A 15,043-nucleotide genomic window follows, 5' to 3' on the forward strand; every position below is an offset into this window, starting at 1 on the left:
ATATATATATATATATATATATATATATATATATATATATATATATATATATATATATTGAAGGTAGTGGTTTTAGTGATGGTGGATGTAGGTGGTAAAACGAGGAAAAGTCCCCGAGTGTCGTGTCTCTCAAGGATGACAAATTGGAGCGAATTAGTGTTGACATTTAGGATGTTAAGAGGTAAGAGTTGCAAGAACTAACTAGGAACAAGAGGATGATAAGGCATAGGTTTGTACAAGGGTTTTGAGGTTTGGAGCTCGTGGCTAGCCTATGTGGTCTACTATCTAATGGTTTTGCAAGCAAATGATTTGGATTAACCTAGGGAGTTCATGGCACTTCACCAAGTGGCGTCACACTTGGACTCCCACATCCTCATTCGGTTGGGGCATTTTATCAAACACCTTGTCTACCACTCCTCCCGGACCTCTTCCTTTCGGACTAAGGGCGGGGATGTGAACGAGTTAGACTCGTGAGTGGCCGCTATTGCGCACACACTCACTTTCATGGGGTTTGCTACCTAATGTGGCCACACTTAGGCACAAAACATATCAAACATCATCTACACAAGTGTTCCAATCCAAGAACATAAAGCCCACATTTTTAAAGCAATATCTTAAGCAATTCAACCACATAGTTAGTTTCGGGGCCACCAATCCCCTATCTAATCTAAGCAAACATTAAAATAAGGAAACAAGAAGAAGCAATGGAAGATTCAAAGAAAGCAAAAACGAAATCAAAGTAGATATTGAAAAGAAGAGTTACCATCCATGGAGAATGGTTCCATTACATTTTTGTCTTCAAACTCCTACCCTTCTAGCTTGTTTCTTGAATCTATTCTAAGGAAAATGAAGTTTTCCCCCAAGAGGGGAGAAAACCTAAAGGAACTTCAGATCTAAAACTATTTTCTAGCTGCTAGCTCTCTCAACTTTCCGAAAAAGGGGTTTAAATAGGAAACACGAAGCCAAAAATCCCGAAATGGCCCCTGTGGCCAGACCACGCCAGCACCACGCGTGGTTGGGGGCGTGGATAGCTACTGGAATTGATTCACGCCACCCACACGCGTGTTGGCTGCGTGGATGGTTCCTGCTTGGTGGCTTCCTTTCTTTTTGCTCTGCTTTGGCCTTGAATCCCTTTTCAATCTGCGGAAACAACTTCAAAACTTCTCCTAAAAATTGTGCTAGAGGTTTTTGATCACATCTGAGTTTAAAATGCACGAGATTGTTATAAACGGGTGGCAAAACTTCCTATTCTATCCTACTTTTGACCCTTAATTTATACTATTCTTGGTGCTTATCAATATATATATATATATATTTATAATAATAATAATTATTATAATTATTTGATATTAAATATATAACCAAATAGGCCAAACTTGTAGGCTTAAAGGCTAGATCTTGTACATATAGACCTAGGCTTATTTAGCTAAATAGGTTTTAAAAAAGACCTAAGTCTATACTTTTTACTAAATATGCCAGGCTAGACTAGGCCGTGCCATAGGCCCATACGAAGGGGACTAGCCTATTTCTATGCCTAACTACCACATATAGATTTAGGATAAAAAATAGAATTAACTCATTTTATAATGGCAAAATCGTCAAATAAGACATTAAACTTTACACAAAAAAGTAAATTAAATCTTTAAACTTTTAAAAGTTTTAATTAAACTCATAAATATGTTATTTTGAAGCATTGTAGCCCAAAAAGTGGTTGGTGACCTGTAATTGCATGCAGGTCACTAGGGTTCTAGCGACTCTCCAACCAACTCCGACTTGCCTTTGACGAATTTTTGACGAGATTCTGAGACAAATACCGGCGACTGTCGATTATTTGAATCTCGCCGGTCGCGTTTGGAGAAGGCGACCAATGGTCACTTTCTCTGGTCACATGAGAAGGCAACCAGTTGGTCCGCCTTCTCCAAACGTGATGGGCAAATGGCCGCCGACTTTGGCCGAAGAGTCGTAGGAACCCTAGTGTCAATTGCTGTCGTTGGCCGAAAAGTCGCAGGAAAGTGACACCCTAGTGTCAATCTCCTTCTACAAATGCAACCACTTTGAATTTTGAAGAGAATGCGATTCCCTCACAGTTCTTAGGTTATCTAAGATTACTATACATATTTACAAAAATTTTCCCATCTGATTGTACTTATTAAAAAAAATATTTTTTATTAGTTTATTATATGTATAGGTATGCTAATAGGAAGTGGCTTGGTAGTCTAGTTTGTGCATTCTATCAAGAGGTTGCGGGTTTGATTTCTGCTCGCAACATCTTCTTTTTATATTTTGCACCCTAAGGTTTCTAATAGCTTACCCACAAATGTAGGAATAAATGCATTTAGCAACATTTGAGTAACCAATTGATGTAGGGGCTTGGTGGATAATGGTATTTGTGGTTAAAAGAAGGTTTTGGGTTCTATTTTTATTAGTAACAACCTTTATTCATTATAATCCAAGACAACAAACACAAATGACAACGATCAAATAAAGTTGTTGTCTTTTATAAAAATAAAATGCAGATAGACAACGATTTTAAAAAAGTTGTCTACGAAGTGTTATGTATTAAAATGCGCTTATTAACAACGCACCAGCTACAACGGCTAAATTAAAACCGTTATCTATTGAATTTTGTTGAAACCGGTGTTGCTGAAAGTCAAGCACATTAAAAATTGTTCTCTTTTCTAGAAAAGACAAGTATTAAAAACCGTTGTCTAGAAAAGACAATGGTTAAAACCGTTGTCTATTGAGTGTTGTTTAAACTGGTGTGGTTGAAAGTCACGCACATAGATCCATCTTCAAGCTTAATGGGTCTCTCCTGTACCGCAATTCCTAGCCTTGTCCTGCTTCTCTGCTTTCAAGGTATTTAAACTACATAATATATATATATATATATATATATATATATATATATATATATATATATATATATATGTATGTATGTGTGTGTATATATATATATATATATATATATATATATACACACATACATACATATATATATATATATATACATACATACATATATATATATAGATTTCTAATCAGGTGAGAATAGGGGCTTTAGGTGAGAACATGTGGTTTATTTTTGGCCATTAATTATTAGAGATCTGATGGTTGTTATTTTTTGTGTACTATATTAATTATTTTTCTGTCGTTAATTGTGGGGGGCATTTTTGGTTATTTAGTTCTTTATTTCTTTATAGGGGTGCTTTAAAATAGGATGATTACGTTTTTGGTTTGGATTGTAACCCTGTCATGATTGGTCGCTTCCTTCCCATTTGTTTCCGTTTTTTTCTTTTCTGTTCGGTGCCGTTTTTTGCAGTGCGTTTCCCGTGAGTTGTTGATTCGTTCCAGCAGTGCAATTTGGCTCTCCAATGGCGCCTGGTTGGACCCTATTTTTTTTGTTTTTTTTCCGGTGGTGCAGTTTGTCTCTCTCGTTTCCGGCGCCTTTTTTTAATGGTAACTGAATTCCGGCTCCTGTTTTTTGGGCTTTCTTTAAAAAAAAAAAACTGTAATCCGGTTGTTTTGTATTGGATTTACATCAGTTTCATTGTTGGGTTGGTTGTGCGTTTGGACTGTGTTTTCTCTGAATTGCTTATGCTCTACATGAATTATACTATTGCGGTGCAGTTTAGCTTTACACACATGTAATTCTGCTGTTAGTAGTGGGTTTAGTCGTGCAGGTGCCTTTATACCGTGTTGTTATTGTGTTATTGCATTTTTTAATGGCACAAATATCCATAATCAAGAGTTGTAGGGGTGGAAGAAAAAAAAACTATACGCTCAAAAACATTTTCCACAACTTATACCTGCACGGTGGTTGGTACAGAAACATTGCTTAATCATTTAAAGATATACATGACATGAGGTGAACAATTGAACTCTTGTTTAAGAAGAAACCATATATGCATGTAATAACAAACTTGCACACCACAACAATTTAAATTGAACTGCATGCACTATTTCATAATATGTTTTTGTTGGGTGTTCAAATGAGCTGTGATGTTTTGTTACTCTCTAATGATAACCATGGTTTAAAAAAATATTTTGTTGTTTTATTTGTTGGTGTAGATGATTGTGGGAGTGAAATGTTTGGTGAAGGTGAAGACTATTGCTTGGAGTGGAGATATCTCCCAAATGGAGTATTAGTGTCCCGTGTGTGAGGATGGAAGTAAGCTTGTTGTATGACAATGTTTCGAAACATTGATTGGTACAATGGATTTTTATCAAAAGTATGTTGCGTTATGGGGTTTGATGTAAGATATAGTATTGTAATTTCATGTTCTTTTATTGTGTGGGTTTCTCACCAGTCTTCACTATTATTAAACGTCTGGATGCCCATCAGTGCAAGAACTTACCACGGTGCAAATAAATAAATCAAACCTCATCAACAGTTACTAAGCATTCCAATCTCCTTTGCAGTGCATTCGTACTTAATTTGCACATCTAAAACACAAACAGCCCGTTTGGTTCGCTGAAAAATATTTGAAGGAAATGGAATTCAAATTCCATGGAAAACAAATTACCAGGAAAACAATTCAAATTCCACTGTTTGGTTGGTGGAAAATGAATTACTGGGAATATGAATTCCATTGTTTGGTTGGATTTTGAATAATAAGGAATTATGAATATAAAGACCAATATGCCATTAGAAATAATGATTTGGCTATATATACATGTGTAATTAATAAAGTTGGTTGAGGGTAAAATAGTCCAAAGCTTATACTTTCTTCCCACTTCCCTTGGAAAACAAAATACCTAACTCTACTAAGGAATTTGTTTTCCTTCTTCTTTGGGAAGTCAAATTCTATGGAAATCATTTTCCATCCAACCAAACAACATAATCTTTCATTTTCCTCAACTTTTTGGAAACCATTTTCCATGAAATTGGTTTTCCATCCAACCAAACATGCCATAACTTCGCACAGCATTCGTACTTAATTTGCACATCTAAAACTAACCATTCCAATCTCCTTTGCAGTGCATTCGTACTTAATTTGCACATCTAAAACACTAACTTCGCACAACATTCGTAATACATTTGCGCACCACAGATTACTCCGCATTCCTAATTCCTTTGCACTGCATCCATTCTAAATATGCACACCTAAATCAATAACTTTGCACAGCATTCTTAATGCATCTGCGCACAATTGCACTTTTTCAATTTTGATACAAGGTTCTTTGTTGTATTTTACGAACTGTATATTTAACGAACGGATGAATGGTTAGTCAGTATGAACGTGTAAAACTATTGTCAAAACACATATGCCAATTGTATATTGGTAGGCCTACTAGTAAAACCACAATAACATATATGAACTCTAACAAAATAATACGAGAACCCAACAAAATAAATCCAAAATAATTTAATGTTATCAACCTAGTAGATCGAAAGTCAGACATCACTTTTTGGCTGGCTCTATTGTACTCAGCCGTACGTCCACGATCGACTCTCTATGCTCGTTTATATCTGCTATCAGTATATCGTGCATATATTTCTGCTTGAGCTTTCGCAGCTGCTACCTGTTTCCTTTTCTCCAAAGTACGTCTCCATATGCCTCATAAGCATATATGGCGCACATCATCCTCATCCGTGTTGGCCGTAGCTACCCTTTTACATCTTGACCTTTGTTGTCAAGATACGTTGACAGCAGTTCTTTCTGCCATTGTCAATCAATGAACACACATCAGACAACCACTAAAAAATTACATACGGATAGTTGGTACGCTGGATATCAAACACATTGCACAATATTCATAATATAATTGCACAACTACTGTATTCTAATCGCAACGTAGCTGCACAGCAATCCAACTAATAATTTTTCTCATAAAAAAACAGTGTAGTTCAACAGCAATCCAACTACTAAATTTGCACATTAAAAACAGTGAAGTTGCACAGCAATCCAAGGACTAAATTTGCACATAGTCAGTCCCAATTTTCTCACACATCAACTAAATTTGCACATAGTCAGTCCCAATTTTCTCACACATCAGTTTCACACAAGAGCACCAACAAATTGGAAAAAAATAAAAGGAACAAAACCTCTGTTGTTGACGAATTGGAAAAAAATAAAAGGAACAAAACCTCTGTTGTTGACGATGCCGGGATTCATGATTGCCGAACGACGTTTTCGTGAACCGCCGGCCATCTCGTCGGAATTGATCGGATTCCTATCGCTCGCTACTTGTGGTCGCAGGAGTCGTATAGTTCGACAATGGGCTGGAGAATGTAGAACTGTGGGAAGCGTACAGAGGAAGGAAGATACTACGATTAAGTCGCTTCCCTCCTAGTTTGAAGTTTACTAATTTGCCCCTGGTGTATATTCTGTATCCAAATTTAAACACTCAAATCCCAAGATTTTAGCACCTGCACATATTAAATCCTGGCCATGCAACATTTAAATTGGGTGGTGGGGATTAAACCACACATCCTCACCTAAGCCCTTGTTCTCACCTGATTAAGGACCTATATATACATACATACATATATATATATATACATATATACATATATATATATATATATATATATATATATATACATACATACATACATATATATATATATATACATACATATATATATACATACATATATATATATATACATAAATACATATATATGTATATAGATACATACATATATATATATACATATATATATATATATATATATATATATATATATATATATATATATATATATATATATATATATATATATATATATATATATATATACATATATATATATATATATATATATATATATATATATATATATATATATATATATATATATAGTTAATTCCATTTTTGGTACTAGATTTATAGGTGACAATCCACTTTTAGTCCTTTTTTATTAAAACATCCTCATTTGGTCCTAGTATTATTGTGGCATGACCAATTTTGGTCCTCTATCAACAAAATCGTTGAAATATCGTTAAATACAAAGACATTTCAATCTTTTCTATACAAAGTATGTTAAACCACTATATTTTTTATGTTTATTTTTTTTGAAAACATTCATAACTGAAGACCGAAATGTCCTTGTATTTAACGATATTTAAACTGATTTATTGATAAAGGACCAAAAATGGTCATGTCACAATAATACTAGGACCAAAAGTGGATGTTCTAATAAAAAAGGACTAAAAGTGGTTTGTCACCCATAAATCTAGAACCAAAAATGGAATTAACTCATATATATATATATAAATATATATATATATATATATATGTATGTATATATAGATATATATATATATATATATATGTATGTATATATAGATATATATATATATATATATATGTATGTATATATAGATATATATATATATATATATATATATATATATATTTGAATACAACTTGACTCTATTACATTGTAGTACTTAGCTTGTTCATCTATACTTTCTCAACTTGAAACGGTTTTTAACCGTTGTCTTTTCTAGAAAAGACAAGAGTTAAAATTAAAAATCGTTGTCTATTGAGTGTTATTAAAAATTACAGACATAGACAACGGTTAAAAAATTGTTGCTTTATATAGCAACGTTTACATATGACATTTTGAAAAAAAAAACTATTTTTCAACAAAACACACCTAATTTTAATTTTAATTAAATTTTAATTAAACTTTGAAGTTGAGGGGCCAAACAAGTGTGTTTGGCCCCTCAATGAGATAGGAAAATATTAGAGCCTTGAGGCTCCTTAAATAGGAGCCTCAAGGCTCTATTCCCACTTTTCTCACCAATGTGGGACGGTGGGAGAAGTGGGAAATTAGAAGGAAGCGGCTAAACTGTACTGCTTCCTTAATCTTTTTTTAATTTTATTATTATCATTATTATTATTATTATTATAATTATTGTTATTATTATTATGTATATCCTTATAGGTCATTTTACATGTTAATTTTTAACATAAACATCTAATTTTACCAAATATTTTTTATTTGAGAGGGAATATTTTTTTTGTTATGTATTAAAATGTGCTAAATAACAACGCATCAACTACAACGGCTAAATAAAAACCGTTGTCTATTGAGTGTTGTTGAAATCGGTGTTGCTGAAAGTCAAGCACATTAAAAATCGTTCTCTTTTCTAGAAAAGACAAGGCTTAAAAACCGTTGTCTAGAAAAGACAATGGTTAAAAAGCGTTGTCTATTGAGTGTTATTGAAACTGGTGTTGTTGAAAGTCATCCACATAGACAATGGTTTTTAACCGTTATCTTTACTAGAAAAGACAAGGGTTAAATCGTTGTCTATTGAGTGTTGTTGAATCCAGTGCTGTTAAAAGTCACGCACACAGACAACGGCTAAATATCTAGCTGCCTGCGTTGATTCCCGAGTCACAGTAGCTACGCGTAAGTAAGCGTGGGCAATAGAACGGAATGGAATAGTTGTTGCATTTATTCAAGCAAGGAGCGGGGTATTTTACTCGCGGGAGTAAGGGAATGCAATGTCAAAAAGAAAGTATTGAATGGATGAGCGGAGCAGTGAGTGTAAGCGAACAGACCGAGCATGTGATATGCTTGAGAGGGGGGATAGTTTTCTTTGAGGGAGATGTCCTGGTGTCAGCAACGAGAGGACCTATCCTTGAGCAAAGGGCGTAAACTCGAGCAAAGAATCATTCTCTATTTAGCTATATCATAATCTCATTGCATGACGTTGTCATCTATGCTACCAACAATAACCGAATTGCAAATAACACACTACCAACAAAAAGGAAGAGAAGAAATAGTAAAGATGAAGACAATGACAATGTTACTCAAAAGAGAATTAAGAACACTTAGAAAAATTCAAATTAAAAGTAGTGTTTATTTAGACTATCATTTTTAGACCAAATATTTAGACTATCGATTTTACAAGGTTGCAAATATTTTTTTAGTAATAATTATAATGAATTTTTTATATTATCTTGGATTCATATACTTTGAGTTAGATATTTAAATAATAAAATTTGACATTCAATTACCCATGTATAAACTTCTCCTATATAATATTGCATTGATATACTCTCAAATATTTTTAAATATAAACATTGGCATTAACCCATTCGCGCAATGCACGTATAAAACTAGTTAATTAAATAAAACTTGAACTTTCTAGTTGAGGGGCCAAACAAGTGTTCGGCCCCTCAATGAGATAAGAAAATATTAGAGCCCTGAGGCTCCTAATATTTTCTCTATGAGGGAATATTTTTTTTGTTTGGAAGGGAAAGGAGATTTTTTTTCAAAGTGTATAAGTCCTGAAAGTCAATATTTCATTATTTTGACTTTTATTTATTTTAAAGAATAATAACATATCTAATATAATTAAGCAAAATAAAGAAAGTTTTATTTTTATTTTATAATAAGTCTTCATTTTTTTCCAAATTAAGTAAGTATATAGAATATAATAATCATCTAGTTATATAGACAACACACTAACGATCACGGATAAAAAAAAACCGATGTCTTTATTAAAAATAAAGCAGAAAGACAACGGGAGATGTCCTGGTGTCAGCAACGGGAGGACCTATCCTTGAGGGAGATGTCCTGGTGTCAGCAACGGGAGGACCTATCCTTGAGCGAAGGGCGTAAACTCGAGCAAAGGGAGGACCTATCCTTGAGCGAAGGGCGTAAACTCGAGCAAAGAGTCATTCTATCCTTGAGCGAAGGGCGTAAACTCGAGCAAAGAGTCATTCTATCCTTGAGCGAAGGGCGTAAACTCGAGCAAAGAGTCATTCTCTATTTAGTGGAAGGGCGTAAACTCGAGCAAAGAGTCATTCTCTATTTAGTGTTGTTAAAACCAGTAAAGTCACGCACATAAAATACAATTTTTAACCGTTGTCTTTCTTGTTAAAAATTGTTATCTATTGAGTATTGTTAAAAATTACAAACTAAACAACCGGTTAAAAAATTGAATGGATGAGCGCAGCAGTGAGTGTAAGCGAACAGAACTAAACAACCGGTTAAAAAATTGAATGGATGAGCGCAGCAGTGAGTGTAAGCGAACAGACCGGGCATGTGATATGCTGGAGATGTGATATGCTTGAGAGGGGGAATAGTTTTCTTTGAAGGAGATGTCCTGGTGTCAGCAAGCGAAGGGCGTAAACTCGAGAGAGTCATTCTCTATTTAGTGTTGTTAAAACCAGTAAAGTCACGCACATAAAATACAATTTTTAATCGTTGTCTTTCTTGTTAAAAATTGTTATCTATTGAGTGTTGTTAAAAATTATAGACTAAACAACCAGTTAAAAAATTGTTGTTCAATATAACGAGTTTGCATATGACGTTTTGAAAAAAATTTATTTTTCAACAAAACAAACCTAATTTTAATTTGTATCTTTTTGAAATAACCTAATTCTAATTTTAATTTTTTTCATTAAATTAAATTAAATTAAATAAAATTTAAACTTTCAAGTTGATGGGCAAAACAAGTGTTCGGCCCCTCAATGAGATAGGAAAATATTAGAGCCTTGAGGCTCCTTTTTTAAGGAGCCTCAAGGCTCAATTCGCACTTTTCCCACCAATGTGGGACGGTGGGAAAAGTGGGAAATTAGAAGGAAGCTGCTTCCTTCTTCATCTTTTTTAATTTTTTTTAATTTTATTATTATTATTATTATTATTATTATTATTATTATTATTGTTATCATTATTATCATGTATATTCTTATAGGTCATTTTACATGTTAATCGCTAATATTTTTATGTTTTCTTTGAGATGGAATATTTTTTTTGTTTGGAAGGAAAAAGAGATTTTTTTTCAAAGTGTATAAGTCCTGAAAGTCAATATTTCTTTATTTTGACTTTTATTTCTTTTAAAGAATAACACATCTAATATAATTAAGCAAAATAAAGAAAGTTATATTTTTATTTTATAATAAGTCTTCGTTTTTTTCCAAATTAAGTAAGTATATAGAATATAATAATCATCTAGTTATATAGACAACACACTAACGATCACGGGTCAAAAAAAATCGTTGTCTTTATTAAAAAACAAAGCACAAAGACAACGGGTTTAGAAAACTATTGTTTATGAAGTTTTGTGTTCAACATTTAAATCCAGTGTTGTTAAAAGTCACGCACATAGACAACGGCTAAGAATCTAGCTGCTTGCGTTGATTCCCAAGTCAAAGTAGCTACGCGTAAGTAAGCGTGAGCAATAGAACGGAATGGAATAGTTGTTGCATTTATTCAAGCAAGGAGCGGGGTATTTTACTCGCGAGAATAAGGGAATGCGATGTCAAAAAGAAAGTATTGAATGGATGAGCGGAGCAGTGAGTGTATGCGAACAGACCGGGCATGTGATATGCTTGAGAGGGGGGAATAGTTTTCTTTGAGGGAGATGTCCTGGTGTTAGCAATGGGAGGACCTATCCTTGAGCGAAGGGCGTAAACTCGAGCAAAGAGTCATTCTCTATTTAGTGTTGTTAAAACCAGTAAAGTCACGCACATAAAATACAATTTTTAACCGTTGTCTTTATTGTTAAAAATTGTTATCTATTGAGTGTTGTTAAAAATTACATACTTGACAACGGTTAAAAAATTGTTGTTTTATATAACAGCGTTAACATATGACGTTTTGAAAAAAAATTATTTTTCAACAAAATACACCTAATTTTAATTTATTTTTTGAAATGACCTAATTCTAATGTTAATTAATTAAATAAAACTTAAACTTTCTAGGTCAAGGGCCAAACAAGTGTTTGGCCCCTCAATGAGAGAAGAAAATATTAGAGCCTTGAGGCTCCTTGAGGCTCCTTAAATAGGAGCCTCAAGGCTCAATTCCCACTTTTCCCACCAATGTGGGACGGTGGGAAAAGTGGGAAATTTGAAGGAAGCAGCTTCCTTTTCATCTTTTTTTTTTTTTTTTTAATTTTANATTAAATAAAACTTAAACTTTCTAGGTCAAGGGCCAAACAAGTGTTTGGCCCCTCAATGAGAGAAGAAAATATTAGAGCCTTGAGGCTCCTTGAGGCTCCTTAAATAGGAGCCTCAAGGCTCAATTCCCACTTTTCCCACCAATGTGGGACGGTGGGAAAAGTGGGAAATTTGAAGGAAGCAGCTTCCTTTTCATCTTTTTTTTTTTTTTTTTAATTTTATTATTAGTATTATAATTATAATTATAATTATTGTTATCATTATTATAATGTATATCCTTATAGGTCATTTTACATGTTAACCGCTAACATAAACAGTTAATTTTATCAAATATTTTCTCTTTGAGAGGGAATATTTTTTTTGTTTGGAAGGGAAAGGAGATTTTTTTCCAAAGTGTATAAGTCCTGAAAGTCAATATTTCATTATTTTGATTTATTTCTTTTAAAGAATAACATATCTAATATAATTAAGCAAAATAAAGAAAGTTTTATTTTTATTTTATAATAAGTCTTCATTTTTTCCAAATTAAGTAAGTATATAGAATATAATAATCATCTAGTTATATAGACAACACACTAACGATCACGGATCAAAAACACCGTTGTCTTTATTAAAAAATAAAGCACAAAGACAACGGGTTTAGAAAACTATTGTTTATGAAGTGTTGTGTACTCAAATTCGGTTAATGTCTTTATATGTCATTTTACATGTCAATAGGATACATACAAAGCCCAAAAGTACCGGCCCAAAAAAATGACAAGCCGAATAATAAATAATTGAAGAAACTAACGAACAAATATAATAAAATAAGCTAACTATATTACCACTAGAATTTGAACCTAGGCATGCCAACAGGATGTGGATGGCTTGGTAGTCTAGTTTGTGCGTACTATGAGAGCGAGGTTGCAGGTTTGATCTTCCTTTGCAGCATCTTCTTATTATATTTTGCACCGAGGTTTCTAACAACTTACCCACAAATGTAGGAATAAATGCATTCAGTAGCATTTCAGTAACCAATTGATGTAGGGGCTTGGTGGATAATGGTGTTTGTGGTTTAAAGAAGGTTTTGGGTTCAATATTTAAATCCAGTGCTGTTAAAAGTCACGCACATAGACAACGGCTAAAAATCTAGCTGCCTGCGTTGATTCCCGAGTCACAGTAGATACGCGTAAGTAAGCGTGAGCAATAGAACGGAATGGAATAGTTGTTGCATTTATTCAAGCAAGGAGCGGGGTATTTTACTCGCGGGAATAAGGTAATGTGATGTCAAAAAGAAAGTACTGAATGGATGAGCGGAGCAGTGAGTGTAAGCGAACAGACCGGGCATGTGATATGCTTGAGCGGGCATGTGATATGCTTGAGCATGTGATATGCTTGAGAAGGGGAATAGTTTTCTTTGAGGGAGATGTCCTGGTGTCAGCAACGGGAGGACCTATCCTTGAGCGAAGGGCGTAAACTCGAGCAAAGAGTCATTCTCTATTTAGTGTTGTTAAAACCAGTAAAGTCACGCACATAAAATACAATTTTTAAACGTTGTCTTTATTGTTAAAAATTGTTATCTATTGAGTGTTGTTAAAAATTACATACTTGACAACGGTTAAAAAATTATTGTTTTATATAACAGCGTTTACATATGACGTTTTGAAAAAAAATTATTTTTCAACAAAATACACCTAATTTTTATTTATTTTTTGAAATGACCTAATTCTAGTGTTAATTAAATAAAACTTAAACTTTCAAGTTGAGGGGCCAAACAAGTGTTCGGCCCCTCAATGAGATAAGAAAAAATTAGAGCCCTGAGGCTGCTTAAATAGGAGCCTCAAGGCTCAATTCCCACTTTTCCCACCAATGTGGGACGGTGGCAAAAGTGGGAAATTAGAAGGAAGCAGCTAAGCTGCTTCCTTTTCATTTTTTTTAATTTTATAATTATAATTATAATTATTGTTATCATTATTATCATGTATATCCTTATAGGTCATTTTACATGTTAACCGCTAACATAAATAGTTAATTTTATCAAATATTTTCTCTTTGAGAGGGAATATTTTTTTTGTTTGGAAGGGAAAGGAGATTTTTTTCCAAAGTATATAAGTCCTGAAAGTCAATATTTCATTATTTTGACTGTTATTTCTTTTAAACAATAACATATCTAATATAATTAAGCAAAATAAAGAAAGTTTTATTTTTATTCTATTTTATAATAAGTCTTCATTTTTTTCCAAATTAAGTAAGTATATAGAATATAATAATCATCTTGTTATATATACAACACACTAACGATCACGGATCAAAAAAACCGTTGTCTTTACTAAAAAATAAAGCACAAAGACAACGGGTTTAGAAAACTATTGTTTATGAAGTGTTGTGTATTCAAATTCGGTTAATGTCTTTATATGTCATTTTACATGTCAATAGGATACGTACAAAGCCCAAAAGTACCGGCCCAAAAAAATGACGAGTCGAATAATAAATAATTGAAGAACTAACGAACAAATATAATTAAATAAGCTAAATATATTACCACTAGGATTTGAACCTAGGCATGCCAACAGGAAGTGGATGGCTTGGTAGTCTAGTTTGTGCGTACTATGAGAGAGGTTGCGGGTTTGATCTTCCCTCGCAGCATCTTCTTTTTATATTTTGCACCGAGGTTTCTAACAGCTTACCCACAAATGTAGGAATAAATGCATTCAGTAGCATTTCAGTAACCAATTGATGTAGGGGCTTGGTGGATAATGGTGTTTGTGGTTTAAAGAAGGTTTTGGGTTCAATATTTAAATCCAGTGCTGTTAAAAGTCACGCACATAGACAACGGCTAAAAATCTAGCTGCTTGCGTTGATTCCCGAGTCACAGTAGCTACGCGTAAGTAAGCGTGAGCAATAAAACGGAATGGAATAGTTGTTGCATTTATTCAAGCAAGGAGCGGGGTATTTTACTCGCGGGAATAAGGGAATGCGATGTCAAAAAGAAAGTATTGAATGGATGAGCGGAGCAGTGAGTGTAAGCGAACAGACCGGGGATGTAATATGCTTGAGAAGCGGAATAGTTTTCTTTGAGGGAGATGTCCTGGTGTCAGCAACGGGAGGACCTATCCTTGAGCGAAGGGCGTAAACTCGAGCAAAGAGTCATTCTCTATTTAGTGTTGTTAAAACCAGTAAAGTCACGCACATAAAATAC

The sequence above is a fragment of the Ipomoea triloba genome, chromosome 2 (genome assembly GCF_003576645.1).
Source record: "Ipomoea triloba cultivar NCNSP0323 chromosome 2, ASM357664v1".
Taxonomy (NCBI): Eukaryota; Viridiplantae; Streptophyta; class Magnoliopsida; order Solanales; family Convolvulaceae; genus Ipomoea; species Ipomoea triloba.